The sequence below is a fragment of the Mus pahari genome, chromosome 15, assembly GCF_900095145.1.
Source record: "Mus pahari chromosome 15, PAHARI_EIJ_v1.1, whole genome shotgun sequence".
Lineage (NCBI taxonomy): Eukaryota > Metazoa > Chordata > Mammalia > Rodentia > Muridae > Mus > Mus pahari.
Window position 1 is genome coordinate 50,409,675 of NC_034604.1, and position 12,069 is coordinate 50,421,743.

The 12,069-nt window shown below is 45.5% G+C and overlaps 1 pseudogene; it reads left to right on the plus strand.

The window, feature by feature from the left end:
- Nucleotides 1–9,468: 9,468 nt before the first annotated feature.
- On the plus strand, nt 9,469–11,179 carry LOC110332955 (annotated as a pseudogene).
- Nucleotides 11,180–12,069: the final 890 nt, after the last annotated feature.

The window sequence follows — 12,069 nt, forward strand, 5'->3', positions numbered from 1 at the left end:
GGGAGGCACAGGGAGAAATCAGACAGACAGAACCAACTTCCGAAGAGAGCCCTTAATCTTAAAATCAGTTACGGCAGAGCACCTAGAATGCTTGTTTTAAATATATATATATTTTGCTGGGCGGTGATGGCGCATGCCTTTAATCCCAGCACTTGGGAGGCAGAGGCAAGCGGATTTCTGAGTTCGAGGCCAGCCTGGTCTACAGAGTGAGTTCCAGGACAGCCAGGGCTACACAGAGAAACCCTGTCTCGAAAAAAAAAATTGTTGATGTCCAGGTCACACACTAAACCTATAGAAAGAATATGAAAACAGTATTTGTATAATCTCTTTGCTCATTTCCTACACTAGCTAAGAAATTTGAGAGACACCTATTGAGGAAATGACTGGACTAGAGATCAGGATTCTTCAGCCACTAGATGGTGCCAGGACCTCAAAGATGGGACTGTGCCCTGGTACTTTATTCTGTTTAGTACATCAACATTTAGAATTATTTACTCAGCTTCAACTTGGCAGTCCCCCTTGGATTTATCTTGGTCGGTCGTAATACACAGGTATTTCTCAAGAGGGTCTCAGGAAGAGACTGCTTCAGCCCCCTTCCTTTCCCTTCACTGAGAGTGCGTGTGTTGAGGAGAAAAGCCGCTACAAGTAGTGGTTTTTTTTACCAGTCATGAGCAGCTGGGTAAGAATCTCACAATGTCTGTATTTAATCAAGTAAATTTTCTATTTTTCCTTTCCACCTAAAACCGCAATTTCTTTTTCCTTTTTTTTTTTTTTTTCTGGGACAGGGTTTCTCTGTGTAGCCCTGGCTGTCCTGGAACTCACTCTGTAGACCAGGCTGGCCTCGAACTCAGAAATCCACCTGCCTCTGCCTCCCAAGTGCTGGGATTAAAGGCATGCGCCACCAACGCCCAGCTTCTTTTTTCCTTTTTCACTAATCAATTTATTTATTCACTTTACATCTTGATCACAGGTCCCCCCCCCTTTCCCAGTCCCTCCTCACATAGCTCCTCCCCCATCTCCCTTCCCCTTCTCTGAGAAGGGGGAGGTCCTCTCTGGGTACCAACCCACCCTGGCACCTCAAGTCACTGCAGGACTAGACACACCCTTTCCCATTGAGGACAGATAAGACAGACCAATTGGGGGAACAGGATCGACAGGCAGGCAACAGAGTCAGGGACAGCCCCCACTCCAGTTATCAGGGGGGGACCCTCATGAAGACCAAGCTGCACATCTGCTACATATGTGTGGAGGTCCTAGATCCATCCTTATACACTCTTTTGTTGGTGGTTCAGACCCTGGGAGTCCCCAAGGGTACAGGTTAGTTGACTCTGATGGTCTTATAGCGTCCCTATCACCCTCCAGGAACTCCCATCCTTCCCCCAACTCCACAAGAATTCTCAAGTTCAGTCTCCTGTTTGGCTGTGGGTCTCTGCATTTGTTTCCTTCAGACGCTGGGCAGAACCTCTCAGAGCACAGTTATGAATCCAGGCTGATAGATTCAAACACAGCCTGAGGCTCCAAGGAAGTTGAAGGAGGCAGGCAAGCCTGCAATGCGTTCCTATTGATCCTCTGAGAACAGCTCAAACATCCCCCCAAAACTGGCAGGGGTTGCTACTGCATTCATTTATGCCTGTCTCACACAGGACTCCTGTGTATGGTCAGCAGTGACAAATGTAGCTGTCAACCATGTCTTCACGTGTCGCATCATTACCACAAGGCTTTGACCAAGGGTGAGTCATCAAAGTCTCACAATGTGTCCCTGTGAAGCCACTACCTGCACAGTCAAGAGTGGGACCTGTTTCTTCCATCCACACATAGACCTCCATGGAGACGTGGCTGACGGGCACATTCATCAAAGTTGAGTTCATAGCCGTCTCCAAGGACTCCATGGGCACAGTTACCAACGTTAGCCCCAAGAGCATCCTGATATGTGGTACCATGTAGACACGGCTGGGATCCACAGACATCCATTTTCCAACTCACAGTTCACACCAGAATAGTCTTGAGAACAGACACCCACTTCTAACATGTGCAGTGATAACCAATTTCTTTTTTCTTTCCTAAGTCCAAACTGTCTCTGAGTAAATGGATTTGATGAGTTTCCTTAACTAACAGGGTTCTTCCTTCTTGTTCTCTGTGTATTAAAAATTATCTTGTGTGTGTGGAAAATAATCTCATCCAAAATGTTTCTGAGTCCATGTACTTGAAATCTATTCAAGGACACTGTATTTGTCCTTCTATGTTTTTGTTTTAATGAAAATGTGCATTCATTAGAAATGGCTAGAAAGCAAAATGAGACAAAAAAAACTATTCTTTCATTAAATTATTAGTCTGGTTGTGCTGTTTATGATAAAAAATATCTGCAGATAACTGATCTATAAAGAATAGGGGGCTGGAGAGATGGCTCAGAGGTTAAGAGCACTGACTGCTCTTCCAGAGGTCCTGAGTTCAATTCCCAACAACCACATGGTGGCTCACAACCATCTGTAATGGGATCTGATGCCCTCTTCTGGTACGTCTGAAGACAACTACAGTGTACTCATGTAAAATAAATATAAAGAATAGGATTATTTTCTTACTGTTCCAGGAAGTCCTGGCATTCCTTATCCAAAGTCTTCTTTACAATGAAACAGGAGTTAAACAGACTAAGTTGAATAAAGTCTTTAAATTTTAACAAGTGAGAACACATTGTGTTCTAGCACCCCTAAAGCACTCCACCATGGTATCACTTTGGCAACCCCTAGATAGTATAGTATAGAATAGAATAGTATAGCATAGCATAGCATAGCATAGCATAGCATAGTATAGGCAACACATTCAGACCATAGCAATTCTAGAAATCCTACCTATCCCAGTACTGTAATATACACTAAATTAGGAATGAACAAGAGGAAAACAAATGAACCAGACAAGGCCAGAGAGCAGCATCTTTTACAAGTAGCCAGTGTCAAGGTTGTTCCTGCCCAAGGGAAATGCATTCTTCATAGAGTGGTCAAAGGAAGCATCCTGAGGAGGTGACATTTGAGGAGAAATTGATTAAGAGGAAAAGCTGGAGGTGAGGCTACCTAAGCAGAGGACAGAGCAGCTACCCTGTCTAGGGATGAGGTCGGTAGGCTGCTAATCAGAAAACCAATGGCCCAGTCATGAGCCATGTAAGGTTGTCAAGGAGTCTCGTCGGAGCCAGAGGTGTGTTTCCACCTTATTTTTAGTGAACTTGAAACCATTAGACAACTCTAAGGAAAATAAAGCCAGGCATGATGGTTACACCTGGAGACCTAGATACTCAGGTGGCTGAGAAAGTAAGCAAGACCCCCTCCACCCCAGGAGTTCAAGGCTAACATGGGCAGTGGTGAGGTGCACCCCACCAGTGCCACCACTGTAGCCACAAGCTTTTTCCACCCGCACCCCGGTTCCCGAACAACTCAGAAGCTTATATATTAGTAAACAAATGCCTAGTCCATAAATTGGGTGTGTTCACACTAGCTCATAACTTACGTAGCCTGTTTGTACTATTCTGTGTCTGCCACACAGTTACTTACATCTCCTCAATTTCACACGTCTGACTTCCTCTGAGTCCGAGTCCTGAATCTTCTCGCCTGACCGTGTCCCAGAGTTCCTCCTTCCCTGCCTTACATCCCACCTTCTAATCCCACCTCAGTTTATTGGCCATCCGATTTTTATCGACAGGGGACAGCTTCCACACAGTACACAAGAGAGTATCCCTATACTTCGCCATCCCGTCTGAAGTATAAAAAGCAAAAGAGCTTGAGGGGTGGAGTGGAGCTTGGTGTAGAGTGTCTGCCCGGGGTTTAGTCCCTAGCATGGGGGCGGGATGGAGGGCATGGCTGATTTTTGTTGTTTAAGATCACCCTGTGTAGAGCAGATTCATGCGGAAGGGAAAACAGACCTGCAGTACTAACAGGGTCGTAGTGTTTAGAGGCACGTTCTGAAGGCACAGCTGATAATACCTGTCAATGTGTGAGGAAGGGGGCAATGAGAGGCACCTGCATTGGCTATATTGTTCGGTCATTACCCAGGCGGATGTAACGAGAAAGGTATTTTGTTTGGCCACCACCCGGAAAACACTGATGACAAAGGTAAACACCACAAGGAAAGATTTCAGATTTTTGGTGTGAATTTATTTACTTTGGTCACATGAAATGTGAGGTGTTTTATTTACTAGGGATCAGTCACGGGGACTGCTCGGATTATTAGGGCATCACTAGAATATATGGCATTCCGTCAGAGGGCTAGTAATATAGCCTTACAGATTTTTAGAATAAGCCTACCAGGCATGGTGGCACATACCTTTAATCCTAGCACTCAGGAGGCAAAGGTAGGCCGATCCCAGTGAGTTCAAGGCCAGCCTGGTCTACATAGCAAGTTCCAAGACAGCTAGGGCTACATAAAGAGCCCTTGTCTCAAAAAGCCAAAAAAGTAAAACAAGAGAACAAAACTGAACCCAGAGATTCTGTGTCTTTTGTTGCTCTCTTTATAAAGCTAAACTGGTTGGAGGAGGGCATAATTATTAAAGTCAGTATCGACAAAGTAAAATACTACTATTCCATATGGTTATTGTAATGAATAAACAAGAAAGATATAAAATACCTGGATGGTGCCCGGCAGAATAAGAGGCAATCAACAAAATATGATCTCTCCATTTCCTCATTTGGCAAAAGTAGACGTATTTACAGCCAGAGAAAGCCTTAATTGCCTGTGTCTGCATGCTTCACATGATTCTTCCTACAGGTGTTAATAGGTTTCCACGATTTTTATTGGCTAAGCCTGAGCTAATACAAGGGCCTAGATTTATTACATATGACCTTCATGACACAGAAATTTTACACAGCATTTCTCAACTCTTGTATGAGCCACAAGAATTACCCACAGCTTAGGGGAAAGCCGATTCATTCCCAAGGCCATGGATTGCGTATGAGAAACCAGGAGACAACAAAGACAATGACCATAGCACATCCCACACCCGTGAAGTATTCTGATAACACGGCTCGTCATTCTAGAAAATGCCATCATTATGATGCTACTTACTGATTGAAATGTATTCCTGCATTCTTCTATCCTTTTCCTCAGAGGAGTTTACTCCTGATTTCCTAAAAGCTGAGCTGATGAAGAGAGGATTTCTATCAGATGAGATGCCTAGGGAAGACTTTCAAGTTGTCTTCTGTGCCTGGAATCACATTGTGGGCTTAGAAATGTCAGAAGGATGAATGATCTTGTAACATATCCATGATGTCAAACAGGAGGTAGATTTTCTTTTCTTTTTTTTTTTCTCTAAAGATGATCATGACTTGGTGTCTTTGTTAGGTTTTCCGTTGCTGTGAAGAGACACCAAGACCAAGGCAACTCTAATAAAGGACAACATTTAATTGGGGCTAGTTTACAGGTTCAGAGGTTCAGTCCATTATCATCAAGGTGGGAGCATGGCAGCACCCAGGCAAGCATGACGTAGGAGGAGCTGAGAGTTCTACATCTTCATCCAAAGGAAGCTAGGAGCAGACTGGCATCTTCAGGCAGCTAGGAGGATGCTCTCTTCCAGACAACTAGAGAAGGGTCTTATACGCCACCCCCACAGTGACATTCCTTCTCAGAGAAGGCCACACCTACTTCAACAAAGCCACACCTCCTAATAGTGCCACTCCCTGGGCCACTACACTTGGATAGTCAAGCTGTTATTACATTTATGATCTCACTTCCCATCACATGTGTGACTTTGGATTTATCCACATCATATAAAGTCTGAACTTTTGTTTCTGTGGCTGATAAGAAAAGTAGTAAAATGGGAGTTAATATTTACTAAAAGTTTGGGGCTATAAAGCTTCCAAATCAATAGAAAGCATCTTTACTGGTGATCGAAAGGACCTTGGACCGTCTCTCTTAAAAGCGATCGATCGATTCTTGTTTTTCTTCTCTATCTTTCCTAACACTGAGGCTTACCCTGAGGAGAAAGAATAGATCCTGGCCAATTTCCTTCCCTCGCCATCATTTCTGAGAAAAGAAAACTGAACTGCATGGTTACTACGATCTTGGAATATCTGAGAGTGCTTATATGTCAGGCATGAAGCAGAAACCAAAGCTGTGTGAATGTCACTCCCACTAATGGAGGAGAGCTGGGTCCTAGAAAATAGCCATTTGGGAACAGGCCTGGAAACAGAGATGCTAAGCCTTGTCTTGAGCTTTGCTGAGAGGCTATAAGTGGAATGCAGGAACAGAAAGGTGGTGGGGATGTGGTCCCAGTACATTGGAGGCATGAGAGGAGACTTCTAGTCTACCATGTCTGATATCCTAATCCTAATCCTAATGTTACCTTCCCCGGCTCTTCCATTGGCTCTGCTATGCATCCATCATTCCACGACAACTCGAGGTGCCCTTGATTCTGCCTGCTCACTTCCTGATGCAGATGCAGCCTCAGATTTAGCTTCATTTACTTCGAACATTTGACACCTAAAACGCAGTTGTCCCTGGGAGAAGCTATTACCAGTCTACCCCATTTAAAGTATGAATCATGGTCAGAAGCAGTTATCCGTTGCTGTCTTAAACATACCACCTTAAAACATAAGTTTTGAACATGATTTATTATTTTTTTTCACGAGTTTACAGGTTGGCAGAAGTATTGCAAACCCAGATCGATATGATTTGGGCTGGGCTCATTCAAATTACTGGGTGGGATGGCCTGTAAGAGAGGAGGTGGGTGATGTGCCATAGCTGACATGTCCCAGGTCTGCTCAGGTGGTCTACCATAGCTGGCATGACCCAGGTCTGCTGGTTTGTCTACCATAGCTGGCATGACCCAGGTCTACTTAGGTGATCTACCACATCGGGAATGATCCAGGTCTGCTCAGGTGGGATGGCCCGTGATCTAGGAGCTGGGTCTACCATAGCCGGAATGACTCAAGTCTGCTCAGGTGGCCTGTAATGCAGGCATGTTGCCATGGCAACCACAGAGAAGCAGCCACACTCAGACTTCTTGAGGTCTAGGCTTTCACCTCTCAAAATTTCACTTCTATCTTCTACCCAACAAACCAAATCATACACCCATGTTAGAGCGGGCAGAAGCTATGAAGGGTCCTGTATGGGGGTTAGTAACTTAGATAAAGCCCTGTGGCCACAATCTCTAGCTGCCATGATATTCTGCCTAGCCTTGGACCTAGGGCAATGGAGGCAGCTGACCATGGACTGCAATCGCTCATGCTGTTAGCCAAAATGAAACTGTTCCTCCTGTAAGTGACACAGTGACAGAAAGCTGACTAACATGGACATTAGTGCCTCTAATTCCCACCTCCCACCCCCAAATCTCAGGCAAGTTTTCATCAAAGGGGAGGAAAGAGAGCAGAGATCAGAAGACAGAAGTCATTCTCGGCCCTAATAGTCTTGCTCATGGGAACTGCTGGTTCCATCTCTCCTTAAACGCAGACATGCTGTGTTCTTCTGTTTGATCGCCGTTATCTTAGTTCTTCCTGTGCAAACAAACCATCTTCTCACGCACCCTTTGTTCTGCAGGGATCATAAATAAAATAAAAGCACATAAAACATGCTCAACCATTTGAGACTAAAAACTGAGATTTTGTTTGACGCAGAGGAAAAAAGAATGCTGCTAGGACCTCCCCTTATGCTAATTAATAAGGTGTTTTAGGGTCAGCCTTGCTGACATGGTGGAACCACTTGCAGAGAATAGACAAGAACAGCTCTCGTCAATCCACTCCCTCCCGTGGCAGGTTTTCTTTTGTTAATTAGTAAATATTCCCAGACTCTCTACTATGAGGGACAAACCATGATGAACCTGGCCCTGAACACAGTCAGCAAAAGCCATGTTCTATCCTGATTACGGCAAGTCCAGTTGACACATGGATGATATAATTTAATAGAGAGCACCCAACTTGCATTGGGGATATTTTATTTATAAAATGTACAGTCCTAAACTTGAATAAACAGGATAATTTTAGAATTCCGCATCCTTTACTTATCATCTCATGAGCATCTAGGCTGGTTCTGCATCCTGGCTCATTTAACTAATGCTACAATAATGTGTGAGGCTCCCTGTGGTCTGCTGACTCCGAGTCCGCCAGGTCTATGCTCAGGAGAAGCATAGTTGGATCATACGGGAGTTCTACTTTTAGTTTTTGAGGAACCTCCATCACTGATTTCCACAGCGGCTGCACAAGTTTCTTGTGGGCACCTTCAGAGCCACAGATGGACGTCTTTTTAATTGTGGCTGAGCCGTCTCTGAAAGAGAAACCAGGCACTTGGCTGCCAGGACTGCCATTGGCTAGGTGGGGCATAAACTCAAAGTTCCTTCCTGGCTCTCCCCAGAGTTTCTTGGAGATCAGCTGGCTTCTGGAGATGAAGGGAACACAGCAGCAGGTCCTGTCACCAAGGAGGAGCATCCAGCTAACGCTGCAAGCTCAGCTCATGCCCTGGAAGAATTTGCTCCCAGGGAGGGCAGCGAAGCCAGAGGCTCTGGACACGGAATTGTAAGTGACAGGTCTCCGACCTGAAAAGCAAACAATGAAGAGTGGCGTGCAGTCGTTTGCTGTGGGAAAAAGGTCGTTTTCTTGCATGGAGAAGGTCTTTGGTGGCTCACTGAGGAACCTTCCTCCTTTATCTTTAGAGCCTTGAACAAAATTAACCATGGTCCTGCAGACTTGAGGATACTCAGAGACTTCTGAACAAGGGTGTTTAGCTTACGAGCGCGTTATCCAGAAGTCTTAGTTTCTCATGGACTTCAGTTAGGGAGGGAAGAAGGTGGGTGAGCAAGGCAGAGGGAGGATGAGAGGCGTGACCGTGACCGCAGCCTAAGACTCAGCCTGCCCGGCAGAGCTCTGTATTTCCCACTTCAGTGCGTCAGCTCTGCAGGATTTGCCTTTCAGTTCCTTTGATTCTAAAAAGCCAGGTCCGCCTTTAGGTTATGTTTCTTGAGTTCATTTCTTGAGTTCACCATACATTTATTTCTGTTGTCACTTCATAACTGTAATTTGGCTAGTGTTATGATCTTAATGTAAATAGCTGATACGCAGGATATTCGATATGCAACCTGAAAGCGGTCATGACACACAGCTTGAGAGCCACTGGCTCAGGTCTTGGGACTGGGAACTTCTCTTTGTTTTCCAGTTTAAGTTTTCTTAAAACTATCAGCACACAGGGAGAGGTATTCTTCAATTCTCTACTATTCCGGCCCTCAACTTCTTTTAAATCCCTCAAAGATGTCTATTTTCAAAGGGTAAAGGTTTTTATTTGGGGAGTTATGGGGAGAGTTGGCTGCCCAGAAGTAAGCCAATAAAGAGAACAAGTCCAGATAAACATGACAAGGTACTGCCATGTTCACAGACAACATTGTAAAGGCGAACACCACCTGCGTGGGATGACGGGAGCCGACGGCATGCTGTGAAGCGTAACTGGATTAAGAAAACAGGGATGGCATTTGCCTTCTAAGGAGACTGGGAAGCAACACGGAGGATGCTGAGCTTCGGCTCCACAGACATGAATTTAAATCATGGCTCCGCTCCCAGTTACTTTAAAAGTAATGGAGGGGTCACCAATTCTGAGTATGTTTCTACGAACGTTGTTGAGAAACGATTAGCTACCCAGGAATAAACAGTAACTCATGCATGTAGTTAATTGATTTTCAACAAAGTGATTGGGCCAATCCAATGCGGCACTAGTCTTCTCAATGAAAACGCAGGGACAAAGGGACAAAAGGAAGCTAGGACTCCACCTCACAACACACTCAGAAATAATAGCAAGGGGTTAAGGCTTGATTCTTTTTTGTTTTGTTTTTGTTAATCATCTTATTCATTTATATTTCAAATGATATCCCCCTTCCTGTTTACCCTTCCACAAACCTCCCATCCCATACCCCTTCTCCCTCCTCACCCTATGAAGGTGCTCCTCCACCCACTCACCCACTCCCACCTCACCCCTCTAGAATCCCCCTAAGGTGGGTCATCAAGCCTCCTCTCCCTCCCATTGATGTCAGACAAGCCCATCTTCTGCTATATATGTATCTGGAGCCATGGCTCCCTCCATATATACTATTTGGTTGATGGTTTAGTCCCTGGGAGCTCTGGGTGGTCTTGTTGGTTGATACTGTTCTTCCTATGGGGTTGCAAACCCCTTCAGCTCCCTCAGTCCTTCCCCTGGCTCTTCCATTGGGGTCCCTGGGCTCAGTCTGATGGTTGACTGTGAGTATCTTCATCTGTATTGGTCAGGTGCTGTAGAACCTCTCAGGGAACAGTCACATCAGGCTCCTGTCAGAAAGTGCTTTTTGGCATCAGCAATTGTGTCAGGGGTTGTTGTCTGTAGATGGGATGGATTCCTAGGTGGAGTGGTCTCTGGATGACCTTTCCTTCAATCTCTGTTCCATTTTTTTGTCCCTGTCTTTCCTTTGGACAGGAACATTTCTGGCTTAAAATTTTTGAGATGTGTGGGTAGCCCTACTGCACAAATGGGGCCCTGCCTTTCCACTGGAGGTGGTCTCTACAGGTCATATCTCCACTTTGTTGGGTATTTTGGCTAAAGTCATCGCCCTTGGGTCTTATGGATGAACTAAAACTATCAAACTATATTTAGAAGAAATACAGCTGTTCAGTCGGGTCCCAGAGCAGCTGAAGCTGCTCAGTTCTTCTGTAGCTCTTTCTGTCTCCCCTTTGCTTCCGGAAACACAGCTTCTGGTGTGGCTGTCTGTGATGACGGTGTCATCAAGGTGTTCAATGACATGAAAGTGTGTTAAGTCCTCATGCTGGAAGGAGTGAAGAAACGGCAAGAAGGCGGTGAGTGCTCTTCTGCCTAGGTGATGATAAGAAGAACATCCCGCTGGTTGGAGGGCAGGGAGATCCTGGTAGGAGATGTGGAGCTGACTCTGAACCACCCCTACACCACTTCTATCAAGAAGCTGCCACACAAGGTCTGCCACTATGCTCTCTACGATGCATCCTACAAGAACAAGGAGAGCAAGGAGGAGGACCTGCTGTTCATCTTCTGGGCCCCTGAGAGTGCTCCCCTTAAGATCAAAATGATCTGTGCCAGGGCCAAGGATGCCATCAGGAAGAAACTGACAGGAAGTAAGCATGAATTACAACCAAATGGCTACGAGGCGAGCAAGCACTGCTGCACCCTGGCAGAAAAACTAGATAGCAGCGCCATCTTCTTGGACCACAATCCTTTGTGAGAGGCCTCCAGCCCCTGCCTGGAGCATCTAGCAGCCCCAGACCAGATCTTGGATGTTGCAAGCTGCCACTTTCCTGCCAGACCAGAGGGGCTGTGGATCGAAGCAAGGGGAAGGCAATTGTTTCACTCCAGCTGCTGGACATCCTCGCCACCTACTGGACCATCCTCCTTCCTCCATTCCTGATGGTTCTGGCCTTCCCAAACTGCTTTTGACGTTCTAGTTCCTTTTGGGTTGAAGCAGACCAAGTCCCGTCCCAGGCACCCAATTTGGAGAAGCCGATTTTTTTTTTTTAACAACACCCCTGCTCCTCATCTCCCTTCATCCCATGTTGCCAACTTTAAACCGCAATAGTAACTCTGTGCTGTCTGTTTAGCTCTGTGTGGAAATGAAATGTGGGAATGACCATCTCTGCACCTGCTGGCTGTCCTTTCCTTTCCCTTGGTCTTGGCCACAAACAAACAAACACACACACACACACACACACACACACTCACTCACACTCACACACACACACTAAAAAGGCTAATTAACAAAAGAAGAGGAAGAAGAGAAGGAGGAGGAGAAACATAGTGATAAATCATCATGACCTTGGGCTGAGCCATGGTATCTTAGGTATGACCCCAAAATGACAAAGTGAAAGAGAACATGAATAGATTAGATTTTGTCTAAATGAAAATGTTCCAGGCTGGAGAGATGGCTCAGTGGTTAAGAGCATTGACTGCTCTTCCAGAGGTCCTGAGTTCTATTCCTAGCAACCACATGGTGGCTCACAGCCATCTGTAATGAGATCTGACACCCTCTTCTGGTGTGTTTGAAGACAACTACAGTGTACTCAGAATAAATAAAATAAATCTGAGAGAGAGAGAGAGAGAGAGAGAGAGAGAGAGAGA